This window comes from Berghia stephanieae, chromosome 7 (genome assembly GCF_034508935.2).
Source record: "Berghia stephanieae isolate SIO BIC M18660-M18661 chromosome 7, UCSD_Bste_1.3, whole genome shotgun sequence".
Lineage (NCBI taxonomy): Eukaryota > Metazoa > Mollusca > Gastropoda > Nudibranchia > Aeolidiidae > Berghia > Berghia stephanieae.
This window is the reverse complement of record NC_088366.1, coordinates 12,216,046-12,228,336: the sequence shown is the minus strand read 5'-3', so window position 1 is coordinate 12,228,336 and position 12,291 is coordinate 12,216,046. Positions and strand designations below refer to the sequence as shown.

At 35.6% G+C, this 12,291-nt stretch overlaps 1 protein-coding gene across 4 annotated transcripts in view; it reads right to left on the bottom strand.

Moving 5' to 3' along the window:
* Positions 1 to 3,764, bottom strand: part of LOC144976688 (protein phosphatase 1 regulatory subunit 16A-like) — a 51,141-nt gene extending 47,377 nt beyond the window's left edge. The window contains exon 1 of one of the 4 annotated variants that reach the window (XM_078921029.1): positions 3,111 to 3,764. The gene's annotated coding sequence lies outside the window, so the exon portion shown is untranslated. The remainder of the gene's footprint in view (positions 1 to 3,110) is intronic. The other 3 variants (XM_078921027.1, XM_078921028.1, XM_078921030.1) reach the window with 3 other exon arrangements.
* Between the last annotated feature and the right edge of the window lie 8,527 nt (positions 3,765 to 12,291).

The window sequence follows — 12,291 nt, the reverse complement described above, 5'->3', positions numbered from 1 at the left end:
GCTCCAGTGTAAATGTCACTAATTTATCACTTTGATATTTTAAAAATAAAATTGGAGCTACTAATCTTTTGGTTTATCATTACCTCCACTATTGTTATCAATATCATTATTTTATGATAAACGGAGTGACATTCGACACCTGAAACTCGGGCGTATCTTGTCATTGTTGTTATAAAAATACTCTCACAAACCAAAGTAAAATATTGTCCACTACAGCAACGATAAAAAGCCCAAAATAATTGTGTTAGCGTCTCTGGCCTGCAAATATGATGTGAATGTAAGTGAGATAGGAATATTAGGGGTTGGGTCAATGTTGTAGATCTCCTTTTGCACGATACAGATAATATCTGGGATATCTAAAGCTATGACAAAACTTTCAATGATGGTCTCACAGCTGCATCTTGATTGCAAATCTAAATACTAAATGGATAAAATTATTGAAAATAAGACATTTTCGAGGGTTCCCCCCCCCCCGCCCCTCTGATAAAAAAGGGAGGTTCCCCTGATAATTAAAATTCCCCTCTGTAGGTGCTGTGAAACTACGGAAGTCCTTCCACATCGCTTTAGTCTGATTTATATATATATATATATATATATATATATATATATATATATATATATATATATATATATATACAGTAAAATTACTTTAAACCGAAAGAAGCTAAACCGAAAAATACCTTAAACCGCAAAGAATTTAATAAATTGTACTAGTTTCTTCATTATCTTTGTACTAATTCTTATGATGAACCGAAATACTTCTAAGAAGGACTTTCTTTAAACCGAAACAACTTGAGAGCACCTTCCCTTTTTCTCTATCTATTTTTCTTCAAAAATTTGGGAAGGTGGCCCCACATAATAATGCCCGGCGATATTAAAACAAAGAGCGTAAGTATAAGATGAGGGTGAGGGGTGGGGGTAGGCAAACACTTCAATCACTGTACTTGGGTTTGGCCAGCACCACTATTGAAGACTGGAAAAGGAAGACAACGGGTGACTGGCAGGCGAAAAATTAGGAAAGAGGGGGAGTTGGGGTGTAGAATCACGCAAGCGAGATGTTCTCGCTCGTGTGTTGATGCTTTGGAACTGACCATAAGGAGGGGGGTGGTAGACAACTTACCATTGACATGCCATTTCATTTTGATTGAATGTGTGTGTGAGAGGGGGGGAGGGGGGGGGGGGGGGTCTATGATGTAATTAGGCATTTGAACCTAATGGCTTTTCAACAAAAGAGGGGTGTGTAGTAGACAGCTTAGCATTGACACTCCATTTCATTTCCATTTCACTTCACCTCTGAGTAGCTGCGCATCATTCATTATCAATTATCGCACAAGAACTTTCGATCTTACTTTAGCTTTGTATTTTACTAAAAGATGTCTAAAAGAAAGCACTGTGCTTACACGTTGGAGTTTAGAATCAAAACACTATGTGAAGTCGATGAAAAAAAGGTTGATCAAGACGGAGATAAGTAAAAAACACGGCATCCCGAACTCAACTCTTTCAACAATTTTGAATTGAAAACGAAAACCCCAAAAATATTTTTAAAACATACCAAAAAAAAAAAAAAAAAATATTAAATTAAAAAATAATAATTTTTAAAGGGGTTACGAAGACGGCATTTATTCAACAACTACATTTAAGGGGAAACCCATGATACGATTAAATGAGCAAATTTCTTTTAAAAGTTACTACCTTGAAAAACATCGAAAAACGGGAACTTGCTTTAAACCAAAATGTCTTTAAACCGAAATGGTTTAGAAGGTCCCCAAAAGTTCGGTTTAAAGTAATTCTACTGTATATATATTATATATATATATATATATATATATATATATATATATATATATATATATATATATATATATATATATATATATATATATATATATTTGGTTTTTTTTTTGGATAAATATGACTTTGACTCCAGGTGATCAAGTCAGTATATTTACTATTAGTCATTGAAGTGGCACCTGTATGTGGAATTTCAGCCGAAAAGACGAAGACAACAGAAAACAAATAACTACAAAAACAAACTTAAATATAGAGGCAACTTTTTGGGGTGTCAAATTCTTTGCTGACAACATACACCCAAGTTTCGGGTGTTGAATTCGAATTACCTGGAGAAAGTGACAATATACACCATATACACCGGAGTTTCAGATGTCGAATTATCTTGTGACAATTCAAATATATACCCAAGTGTCCAGTGTTGAATTACGCTCCCAACTGTAATTGTAAATAAAAGACAAATATTGAACTTAATTATAATTAAGAGAAAAATTTAAATCCTTGTCCTAGTAGGACTCCTAGCACAGAAATCAGAATTTGAATCTTACCAAAGAAGTATCTTTGTCTCTACACAACCCAGGCAATCAGCAGCAGCGATGTCACAGTCACAGTACACCTACAGCTACAAAAGTCCATTTTTAGTTCATACAACCATGACCATACTCAACTACTGATACTGATGTTAAGAACTGAAGAATGTGTGTGGGAGTGGGAGGCTACCACCACACCCAAGGCAGAAAAAGAATATACCTTTAACCCCAAGTGTGTTGACAGTCCCCGAGGGTGTGTCATCGTTAGCCGGTCGGCCAAATTATCCAATGTCAACAGCAGACAAAAGACAATGATTGCTTGTCTTAGATTCAGTTATATAGGGTCTAGGCGAAGAAATGAGACTGGAACTGGTAAGTGTGTGTCACCGCGGATCATCTGAATCTGAGACAGAGAAGTTTCCTGTGACTGATACTGATCACTGTCAGTACTGATACTGACTGAACTGACAGTACTGACAAGTGGTTTAAATTCATTTTTAAACAGGACATGACAATTGAAAAGCTTAATCATAACAAAAATCTTAATGTGTGTCAATTACACAATAAGAATGAGGAAGTGCACTGTGTTACAAATCTTATCTGACACTTGTTCGATGTCAAAACTAGGTCACCAGTCGTCGGAGTTCTCTCTTTACTTTCAACTTTGCCGGTGTGTCAGCAACAGTGACAAGATTCAAGATCGTGTAAAACTTGATCAACTGAGAGTTTAACCTGCAAATTCCAACAACAACAATATCCTAAAATACATGGGTTGCGTTTTTAAAAGCTTACCTGCCTGGCAAAATCACTAGATAGAACAAGTAATCCACATAAATCCGTTACGAATTATTCCACCAGGCCCACAGTTCGTACGAAAGCACTCGCGACTCTCGACACCGTCGATGTCAGAGAACTTGGATCAAGTCAACATAACTTTGACACAGATGGCGCTTTTGTCACACATGTCCTGTTCCGGTGGTCATGTGATTTCAGGTGAGAAAATCCAAACACACACGACAAAGTATAATAACATTATCATTAACCTCTATGGCAGAGTTTAAAGCAAACAGTTACGTTATCCTACCCATACTATTAATCCATTGGATAACCAATCTGTCGAATGATAAGCTAACCTGTCTGTAAATGATGACTAGGTGTACAAATCTACTGTTCTTTGCTTGGCGATTGATATAGAGCGTTGGCTTAGATACCCACAACTTAGTAGATCACACTCCTCACTCATTGAATAAAGAAAATTCGTTTGCCTTGTTCTGTTTTACGTGTTTCTTTTAGTATTTATTGTTTTCTTTAGAGTTTTTTTTTAACTCTCTCGAGTTCACCCTCATTGAAAATCGAACAAATTTGTTCGATTTTCCATGCATATGAACTCGAGAGAGTTTAAGGGAGGCCTTCCAAAAGCTCCTACATCCCCAGTATTCTTGTTCTAGTTGGGGGGGGGGGGACTCTTTTTTTATAATGTTCTGGTAGGGGGATGTTTAATTATTTATTTCGTTGTGTCAAGTATCAACCTTTGTGCTGGTCGCGATCAACATAGCACAATTTACTGCAAAACTTCTTTATAATACAAGAGAGATGGTTTAACGAGGTTTTATTGTATGCACATAACTTGTTACCGATTATCAAATAGAGTCGGAGTTTATCCCGGTTTCTATAATATATCGTGAATAGGACAATAGAAATTGTTCGCTGCCCTTTGGATAGCACGCTAGTCTATTGCAAACTAATTTCCGCCAGATCTATCCACCCAATTACTGCTGGATTGATAGAAAAGAGGGGGGGGGGGAGGGATCAGAAAAAAAATTCTTCTTCACTCGGGATTCTCACAAAACTGTATTAACCAGACTATAAACGTTTAAGATTACACATAGTTTTGTGTGTTGGTCCGTTATACTTCCGGATGGCAATGTTGTGAGCGTCTTAGCCAAGCGCACACTATTTATAAAAGACTCAAAGTTCGTATATATTTCTTATCATTCTCTTTTTAAATTTCCATTTCAGGGCCTGAATCATCCCGACATAATACACCGTTTTGAGACGATGGGTCACATATTTACTTGCAGCATTAGAAAAGGTTAACCTGTGACCTTTGTCGTCAAAGTAATGTTTAAAGTTGACTTCAAAGGAACCGGAAAAAGGAAATCACTAATGACCCCTTCATGCCCGGGGTTCCCCAAATTTCATTTCTTGTTTTGGACACACATTTTTTATTCGTGTAAATAATTAGCATATCGTGTACTTCCACTTGTGTGTGTGTGTGAGAGAGAGAGAGAGAGAGAGAGAGAGAGAGAGAGAGAGAGAGAGAGAGAGAGAGAGAGAGAGAGAGAGAGAGAGAGAGAAGCATACATATAGACATTGACATAGAGAGAGAATAGAAGAGAAGAGAGAGAGAGGCATACATACAGACATTGACATAGAGAGAGAATAGAAGAAAAGAGAAGAGAAGAGAGAGAGAGAGACAGAGAGAGACAGAGAGAGAGAGAGCGAGAGAGAGAGAGAGAGAGAGACAGAGAGAGACAGAGAGAGAGAGAGCGAGAGAGAGAGGTGACACTTGAATGTCACAGCTGTGCCAATGAAAGTTTTAAAAAAGATGGCACAATACAATATCATATTTAAAGGTCCTGGTTAATAATTGCATGTTATCTATGTGGTCTTGTGGTATGACACTCGCTTCTGGATAGGAAGGTCCTGGGTTCGAGCCTCGCTCAGCGCATAGTTGAGTCCTTGGAAAAGACTCTATACTCACTTTCTCTCACAATATTCAGGTGTAAAATGAGTACCTGGCCGTTAACTGCGTTGTCTCTGTTTGAAAATAAAAAGGTATTTTCGCCGAACAGGCGTCGTGTCTCGTTCTTTATATCACGTGTTGCTGTTAGGGACCCTTTGTAAAATGCTTTGAGCACGTTTATTGTATATTGTACTATATAAAATATAAATTTAGCTCAGTTTAATGCATCTTTTTAAAAATCTGCATTGAGGATTCGAATACTAATTCTGAGGACTCGAATTTGATTAATGTTTGTCATTGTCAAAACATAATTTGCGATTTATTAAGGCTTTTTCAATATCATGTCATTGTCTTGTATAGGGAATGTGATTAGCGGAAGAGTAGCGTCCCTTGATTGGACGTCACCCATAGTCTGCGACGTCACCGGTGGAAAAGTTATGAGAGAGAGAACGTCATGTTGGTTGTGCGCATGCGTCTCTCGTCCTCGCGGTGTGTTGTGACGAAGCTTCCAGGTGAGTTTGCCACGGTGCACGAGTGCGGTACGGAATTTGCTGATTGGGTCGATCGTCATAACATAGTAGTGTGAGCACCAGTAGAAACTGCTGCCGTTTGAGTGCCAACTTTTCCAGAGTGAAAACTATTTTATTCTTTGATCCTAAAAGTATTTATTTTTCTTTTAGCAATTATTATAATAACTAAAAAAGAAACGGGATTTCCGGCATATGCCGGCGAACTGTAACCCATGATATTCTCCTCTTTAAAACCGCGCTAGGTCATTAAGGTCATATCAGCGCCAGTAAAAAGGTAGAAAATGGGATAGTAAAACGTTCTAGAATTACCATTAAAGTACCCAAGAAAATAGAAGACAAAGGGGAATTAGTTCAAATAGGGAACAGATGTAAATTCCAAGAGCGCACTATCAATATCAGTGTACTTAGGTTGAGATTACTTAAATGTCTCATCCTGACACAAGCACAGGTCCCCACTAAGAGGAACATACTCAAATGTTTACAAGTCATGCATATTATGTAAAACAAAAATAATACAGTGCATAATAATAACATGATTTACAAGACAAAAAATGTTCTCCCAAAACCCTAACTATACATTTGACTGTTTCCCTCCAAGCCAGGGCCAGGATAGAACCAAGCAATCTCATTCCAAGACAAAGACTGAAAGCAACCATGAAAACAGATATGTATAGAGGGATAGAAGACACTGTAAGTGCCTCCCTGTCCGCTATGGGAGGTCAGAAACCCCACCCAGTTTTTTTTTTTTTTTGTCGGCTGAGGAATGGGTTTGAGCCCGAAACGTTCCGTGTTTGGTATTTTGTTCTTTTATTAAACATGTTATATTCATGTTTGTTCATTACTTTTTAAAGTCCACATCTTGTTTCAGCTTAGTATCACTTCAGCCGTTTCCCTCCCAGCCGCGGACAAATTTGTTTTTAAGGGTTTTACGGCGCTTGCAACACATTTAGGTTATATCAGCGCCAGCAAAAAGTTTGTTTTGTTTTTTGTTTGTTTTTAAGGGTTTTACGGCGCTTGCAACACATTAAGGTCATATCAGCGCCAGTAAAAAGGAAGAAAATGGGATAGTAAAAAGTTCTAGAATTACAATTAAAGCACAAAAGAAAAGGTAAGACAAAGAGGAACTGGTTCAAATAGGGAACAGATGTAGATTCCAAGAGCACACCGTCAAAGTACTTAGTTTGAGATCACCTATAAGCCTCATCCGGACACAAACACAAAATCCAACAAAATCGAATACACTCAAATGCTTACATTATACATTCAAAATAACAAATATAATAATTCGTAACAGATAAATGATTTACAAGGAAAACAAACAATAACTATGCCAAGGACTCCGGCCAGGGCCAGGACAAAAGCAAGTAATCTCATACCAAGACAAAGACAGAAGGCAAATTGGAAAGCCAAGACAAAGACAAAAAGCAAACTCGGAAAATAGATATAGGAGGATAGGAGACGCAGCACGTAATCACGTAACCTCCTGTCCACAATGGGAGTGTGAGGTAAAAAATAATGAAACCCACCCAGGACCACCAATTTGTTCCAGTGACAAGAGGGAATACAATTAGTGGCTTTTATAAAACAACCACCCCCCCCCCCCCCCCCCCCCCCCCCAACAACAAAAAAAACCCCCATAAAACAAACAAACAAAAAATAATAATAAAAAAACAAAAATAAAAACAGGGGGAATTAGTCATAATTGTAAACAATAATCAAGTCTTAATGGAATTCATAATTGTCTTTAAAATATTAGTTTAATTTGCTGAATGATATTATCATACAATATTTGAATTCATTCATGGCCATCACAAAAACAAGAAATAAAAAATGCACATACAATGTATAGGTACTAATATGATTTAACCAACAAACTAATACGATCACATGATCACATCACGATAACATTCTAAACTTGCGCCTTTTATCTCCCACAGCTCATATTATCATCTGATTAGGTTTATAACAAGGAGCTACTCCTGTGAAATATTATTATTATTAATCTATGTTATTTCATTAACTGGCATACGAGACATCATCTTGTTTTTCCAAGGACATTACCTTATAATTACCCATTTACAGACCAAGGCCGAGTGAATTCACTGGAATCGCTGGTAACCATTATAATATTAAAACAATTAGCTATGAAATAGGGACCTCACCAGTCATAATTGGCTCTTCAATTTTAATTTACCCAGTTGTTTTTTGTTTTTTTATTATTGTGTGTGTGTTTTTAAATTCTTTCTAACTTACAACAAATTAGTGACTTTTTGAAATGCCAAAATATATTATATAGGTAATAATACTCTTGACAAAAACTAGGACATGAAGGGAGATAATCATAATATGTACCCACCCTGCCTCCATCATTCTGACATAAATTTAACCACCAACCATGACCGTTATTATTACAGAAAAAGAGAAGGAATCAGTATGAACAATCTGGTAATTCTACCCATGGCAAAAGTCAAGTAGCTGGTGAGGCCTACATATTATATAGGGTGCCAGAAAAAAAAAAAAAAAAAAATGGAAAAAAAAAGGTATTATGCTGTTTCAATACGAAGCAGAAATCGGAAACATTAAAAAAAAAAAATAACAAGCAATACACACAAAACCTAATTTAATACATGCCAAGTTTAATTAAAATGCCCGATTATACCAAAGCCGTATAGATATAGAAAATTTCCAAACATGCATCTTTTATTTTTAGCAGTACAGTGTGACTAGTCTGTAGGTATGTACTTGCCCTGTCTTGTTGAAAAACAAATGACCTATGTATTGGGTAGAGTCTGTTTTTAAGGGTTTTACGGCGCTTGCAACACATTTAGGTTATATCAGAGCCTGTAAAAAGGAAGAAAATGGGATAGTAAAAAGTTCTAGAATTACAATTAAAGCACCCAAGAGAAAGGAAGACAAAGGGGAACTGGGAACAAATAGGGATCAGATGCAGATTCCAAGAGCAAACCATCAATGAACTTAGTTTGAGATCACCTATAAGTCTCATCCAGACACAAGCACAAAATCCAACAAAGAGGAATACACTCAAATGCTTACATTATACATCAAAAATAAACATAATAATACATAACAGAGAGATGATTTACAAGGAAAAAAATATCATCTCCCAAAACAATAACTATGCATTTGACTGTTTCCATCCCAGCCAAGGAATTCCAGCCAGGGTCAGGACAAAACCAAGTAATCTCATTCCAAGACAAAGACAAAACAATTGGAAAACGGGTATGGTGGGATAGAAGACACAGCATGTACCTCCCTGCCCACTATGGGAGGTCAGGATCCCCACCCAGGGGTAGAGTCTGAAATAAATCTGACGCATCTGAATGTTTGTGTTTACGGCACTCTTGTCTCTATATGAATGTATGCCTGCAACGCTCTCAAAATATATAAACCTCTCAATAATCACCACAATCTATAATACCAACAAGTCTATGAATAAGAATAATATGCAAATGATTGCAAGTCTATAACGTACAATACAATATAAATATCCGTTTTTCAACTGTTACACCACTTTTTTTTTAAACCCAACAAATATTATAACAACTTGACAGAAATGAAAAAGAAACGCATTCCTCCAATTTATCACAACCAGATGTACAAACAAAATATCATTCATTAAAGAAACTGTAAGCATTGCACATAAATTACCATAACAAACCATACTGAAGTATCTACACACTCTTCACTGTAACTCATGCATACGAACATGTGTACATACACACACTTTCATTCATCATCACAGAACCAGGCACACGCGTGTTGAACCAATTCCATCCATAATCACACACATTCACAATATAGAAAGTCATCTCCCAGTCAGATTCAAACTCCAGTATATTTCTTCTAATTCTCCTGTAATATCACGTTACATAAACTGGAATGCAAAGAAAGGAAAAGAAACAAAGTATCATATGTAGTTTGTGATAGGCGACATAAGACATTAAACGCACACAAGGAATCAAAAAGCAAAAAAAAAAAAATCCGATGACATAAATTAAAATGGTAGGAAATGAAAAATTGTATGTGTACATAAAATACTAACAAATCCTGCAACAGTATTAATAACAACAACAAAAACATTATACACAGTGCTGAAATCAATTGACGCAACATGGAAGAAATGACAACTTATTATGTTCAATTTCATTGTTTAATAAATAATGTCAAACTTAATCATTACCAACACTTTTGACATAATTATTCGTTTTATTTTATGAAAGGAGAATGAAAAGTGTCTACTTAAACAAAAATTTAAAAATTGACTTAAAAATATCACTTTTTTTTCCCCTACAGGAAGAAAACTTGATATAATTTTCAAAGATTTCAAACCATGCATCATCTACCAAATTCAGTCCCTTGATTAAAGAACAAATAATTATAACAAAGACCTACACACACAGGACTGGAATCTCTGTGTTGTGGCTTGCTCATTTTATAAATATAGAGCTATGGTGAGTTTGTTTTTTTCACTCTTATACACCATAAAGCCCAACAGAATATTGTTTAGGAGGTGTCTTGTCCTCACAATAGTGTTCACTGTGTTGGAGACAACAAAGGGACAGAACCTGTGACGCATAACCCTAACACCAGAATGTACTTTTCTAAATTCGCTGCTCTTTTATTAATCAATTTTTTCCTGCTATACATAACATTATATCACACATAGCCTCTCATGATTAAAAAACATTTTTCTGTTTACCCTATATTAATTTCTTAAAAGCAAAAAACAACTTGATATACCATTATCTCTCCTTATTATCAACAGCTACAATGAATATTTTACCCATATATATATATATATATGTAACACTTGGATTCGATATATTGTAGATTAAATCGTATGACATTCGTCCTCACATTTCAATGCATGCACTCAGTGAATTTGATATTATGTCAAAGTTGTCATTCAAAACAAAACAAAAAAATAAAGAAAAAATCATTTACTACAATAAACTCGACAGGGTGCTGCTAAATAGAAGAAAAAAAATGCAATTCAGATGGGTGGAAAAGCAAGCATTCAGTATCCCACCCAGCGAGAGGAATTCCGTTTCCTTTCTTTACCCAAAAAATGGTAAATATGAGCTTTCATCTTCTCATTTATTACCTCTACTCTAACTTGAGTATGAATTGTAGAAATAGAAAGTTTTTTTTTAAAAGCTTGAAATATTTCTAATGACTCAATGCGTAGCTCGACTACATCAACAGTGTTGGTGCCGAATTTGGACCTCGACTCATGATTTTAAATGCATATTATTTCCTCACTGAATACAGACAAATGAAAGTATACCGGCTTACCTATAACAAATCATTTATTCAAGGTTAGGGACATTGGGGACTGATTACTTGCTTTTAAAAGAACTGATAAAAAAAAAGTTCACGGTTTTATTCGTGTAATTTTTAATTCTACACCATGGTCAGATTGAGTCTATATTAACTCACTCAACCCTAGAGATTTTTGCTACTTTTCAAAATTGGAAAAATTGTATTAAGCATAGCTGTATTCAACTACCACTAATATGTAAAAACTAAAAACATTAGCTTTGACACTAAACCTATAATTTGTCTCAGAAAAATGTAATAAATAGGCATGGGGCAAAAGTAACCCTGGTAAACTACAGATATAGTCGGTGTTAGGGCCGAATGAGTTAATAGATATACTAAAGGCAGACCTGCCTACTTGAATATAAAAATAAATTGTAGTTTGTAGAGGACAAAAATAGTAGTTGCCATTATTCATGTTAAAAATCAATACCACACTCGGATTAAACAACGCCTCTAAATCCGTCAAATTACGAAGGCTGGCACCAAACTTACATTTTCAATAGGTTTTAAGGATTTAAAAACGCTTATGCAGGTCTGAAATTGGAGGCAAATTTTCAAAATTCTACAAATTTTTCGTTAACAGTCTGCTAATGGGTAACTACCAAACAGTGGTCATAAATTTTTGTTGAAAAGGCATTTAAATCAATAATCTACATGTTTAAAAAATTTATTTTAAATAGATAAAATCAGCCCAAAGAATATTTGAAAGAAATGAATATGTGAATAATACCTATGAAGTAAATCAGCAAAGAAATGGATTATGGGAGGTCAAAGTGGGTTAGTTTTCTATAACATACGATTCTGAAATTCATACAGGTTACTCAAATATAACACGCATTCACAATTTCCTTTAACTTTCTTCTGTTTAGTGAGCCAAGTATGTAAAGCTTTATATATACAATTTCATAACCATTCGAACACAACACGTATCTACATAGGGCTTGTAAAACTTGTGACACGCTGTAATAGAGCACACACCGATCAAATCATATCCAAAATGCAAGCACCATATCCCTACAATATATCACAATATACATAATGAATAACTAACAATTACATACCACTTATGAGAGGGATGGTTTAGAGAGAGAGAGATAAAGAGAGAGAGAGAGAGAGAGAGAGAAAAAAAAAAAAAAAACCTTGTCAAAAGAATAATTTCCCCTTGTAGCAATCTTATTTCCGTCTTAATACAGGATAAACGCCATGGAAGGGGAAAAACTAAAGGGTAGAGAGGACAATTCAAGCCGACCTCTCTTCCCAGTCCCCCAAGGGAAGTCGAAGACACCCATCCCGATCCAGAACTGGGACGTACCATAAAGACTGATACAAGAATTGATATACTTATTATATGTGT